The sequence below is a fragment of the Bison bison genome, unplaced genomic scaffold (assembly GCF_000754665.1).
Source record: "Bison bison bison isolate TAMUID 2011002044 unplaced genomic scaffold, Bison_UMD1.0 scf7180017864192, whole genome shotgun sequence".
Taxonomy (NCBI): domain Eukaryota; kingdom Metazoa; phylum Chordata; class Mammalia; order Artiodactyla; family Bovidae; genus Bison; species Bison bison.
Window position 1 is genome coordinate 4708258 of NW_011494764.1, and position 311 is coordinate 4708568.

Genomic DNA, 311 nt, shown 5'->3' on the forward strand with positions numbered 1-311 from the left:
GCTCGCTTCCCTGCCCCGCCCAGAGCTCGACTCCGGCGGGGCAAGAGGGGAGACGCCTCGTCCCCGCCCGCCCGCGCCCCCCGGGAGCCGGGACACCTGTCCCAGGTGGGAGGAGGGACCACGGAGCTGAAGGTAGGAAGGTGTCCCGCGGGCGCCTTGTGCACTCCAGGGACCTCGGCCTCGCGTCAGGCAGAGTGGGTGAGGATTCTCTGTCCACTTAGATAAGTTTCCAGGCCCCTAGTCACTCTGAGGCTCTTCGCTATGGCCTGGCATGTTCATCCTAGAAAAAGGACCCCAGGGCCATCTTCCTG